Source organism: Camarhynchus parvulus, chromosome 11, assembly GCF_901933205.1.
Source record: "Camarhynchus parvulus chromosome 11, STF_HiC, whole genome shotgun sequence".
Classification (NCBI taxonomy): Eukaryota; Metazoa; Chordata; class Aves; order Passeriformes; family Thraupidae; genus Camarhynchus; species Camarhynchus parvulus.
The window spans coordinates 13,664,279-13,667,179 of record NC_044581.1 but is presented as its reverse complement, the minus strand read 5'-3'; positions in this window follow the sequence as shown (position 1 = coordinate 13,667,179).

Genomic DNA, 2,901 nt, shown 5'->3' with positions numbered 1-2,901 from the left:
TATTTATGCATTTGCTGCTGTTCTGTATCTCTAGCTCAGCACCATCAACATGAACTTCATTATTTTAGCTTCTTAAAACTGCAAGAAAAGCAGCAGTCTTTATGACTAGAGGTGGAACACAACCTGGAGATCAAAGAACCTTGGTAAGCAGCACTGTCCACCCTCAATGTCTGGTTTGTCTGAAACCTGTGTTCATATGATTTGCATATTCATTTAGGAACAACTTTGCCTCAACATTGCCAGTTCATCCTACACTATTTACTTTCAGGAAAGCATCTGTATTAAAATATCTTTGGAGATACATTTACAACGTTTAAAGAGAGAGATACTTTTCTCTAACACCACTTCACACTGCATTTATCATGGAAAGGCTTTGTTTCATCCTATTTATTTCCTGTGTGCATTTCTAAGAAATTACCCAGACTACTGAATTCCAGTTTTGCATATATTTATTCCAATGTTCTACTAAAACCATTTTGGCTCATGCCAAGTGCATTTGCAGGTGTGGAGCCTCCATCCAAGGCTGCCCTGTGTTACACACTAACCAGCAGCCTCACAGAATTTGCAAGCAAGGTCTGAGGCTTGCTTGGATTGTCACCAGTGCAGGGACAGAGATGTCAGGGGATCTGTGCCTTTACTTGTGGGGGACCAGAGGGAGACTCAGGGCAGTGCTGGCTGGGCACTTTGTGCTACACCAGCTCTTTCTGGGGGGCGGATTGGGGGTGGAACAGCAGCGTGTGGACCAAGAGCAAAGGTCAGCTTGTGTTCTTCCCCCAGCAAAATTACTGTTTCCAAATTACACTGATCTTTAATAGTCTGGATAGCATTTCAGCCTTGATTTCTAAGGAACCATGAAATACACTTAAATTAAGATACCTGGGGATCTACTTGTATCCACTGAGTGTAAATATTAGAATTTAAAATAATTTGAACATTTCAGGTAATCTGACAAAAGCTTACTATAAAATCCAATGTGGTTTTGCAATAAATGCAACCTTGACATGCCTTACCACAGCTTGAAATATTTTGCTCTGAACTACTTTTTATCAAACCTAGAAAAAAGGGACATGACACTGTTAATTATCAAACTGCCAGATTCAGAGAGCACTCGGCTTTCCAGATACACAACTGATGACAACTTTAAAAGTAAAGTGTCAAAACATACAGGCTCCAAAACCTGACATTTCAGAAGTTAAAAAGGCTTATGGGAAAAAAATCAGATGCAATCTCCTGGAACAGCTGCGGCAGCTTCAAGTAAACAAAAATGGACTTCTTGGAACTTGAATTTCTAACAGAGCACTCCATTGGGTCATTCTGTGGGCAGAATTTTGGAGGCACGACAAGCAGGGTCAGAAACACTCAACATGGCCTTCACAAACTGAACAGTAAACAAGAAAAAGCTCTTAGTAAAATCAGTACACGACTGGAAACAAAAAACAAATGAGTTTTCTGCACCACCTCAAGAATGTTCCTTCAGCACAAAAAAATTCCATCTCTGTTATTTTGTTAACTATGACTTGACTAAAATCCTCAAGCAGCAATTATTTTTAAATTAGCACAAAGCAAGTGCTGAAAAATATTGCACTTGAAATAAAATAAGAACTGGAGCAAATTACTGGTGAAACTAAAGACTATGGCAAGCAGAAGCTTGTTAGGAAGAAGAAATAGTAAAGACAGAAAATGGCTAAAGACATAATTGTATATAATGAAATAAAATCAGACACACCAAAAGCAGCTTCCTTGCTCTTCATCAGCTGAGGAGAACACCAAAACAGAACAGAACCCAAGTCTCAAACCATCTAATTTAGGCACCTAAAATTAGGAAGGTGGTTTGCCATATTCTAAGCAGCAAAAGAGAAAGTAAAAAGAAGGTTCTACAAAAACAATTCACAAATAAGGCTGATTTACTGCCCAGGCTCTTGCTCAGGGAGGTAACATTAGGTCATAGGAATATTCCTGAGTGAATGATCCCTTATTCCACTCTCTGAGCACAAACAAGGAGGCTCTTCTGGGCACCCAGGATGGGTGAAAAGGGCCTTCTCCTGCCCAGGGGCAGCAAGGAGGAAGAACATTTACCTCTCTCCCCCTGAATTCTGCTGCTGTTGTATTTCATGGCAGACCTCCAGTCATTTGCTATGAAAGCTGAACTGAACCCGGGAGATAAAAACATTTTCATCATCTGGAAACAATGAGGAAACTGTGAAAGAGGACCGGCTTGTTCCTGTGGGACGCAAGGATCAGGAGCAAATGCTCCGCTGGCGGGGTGACAGGGAGGGACGGGGCTCTGGCGCTCGTTCAGCCTCGCTGCCTGCCCGACTCTAGAGCCGCTCTCCAGCAGCCCCGCAACAGGTGACCGAGCCACCGCCGAGCCCAGCTCAGAGCCCACCGCCCCGCATTGCCAGCGCCGAGCCCATCCCCGAGCCCACCCCCGAGCCCATTCCCGAGCCCACCGCCCCGCATGGTCAGCACCACGCCGGCTGCCAAAGCAGCGCAGGCGGCCTCTCCCCCACGGACAGCGGAGAGCCAGCGCGGGCAACGCTGCTCTCCTCACAGCCAGGGCAGAAAAGCACACCCAGACAAAGGGAGCGCTCTGTGCGCGGCCGGGCGGCGGCACCGCGGGCTCCAAGCGGCAGAGAAGCGCTCCCCAGCACCGAGAACACTGGGCTCTGCCGTTCCCTTAGGAAAATCCCCCGCACTTGCCCTGACCCCGGTTCCCCCCACATCTCCAGCAGCGGGAGCGCGCCCCGCCCTGCAGACAATGCGGGAGCGGCCCGGGGAGGCCTCTGGGTGCGGTAGTTCCCTGTCCATGACCTGATGCCGTGGGCAGGCGCAGGCGGGACTACAGCCCCCGGCAGGCAGCGCGCCCGCAGCTCGGCTGGTGCAATCACACCTTAGCACGCC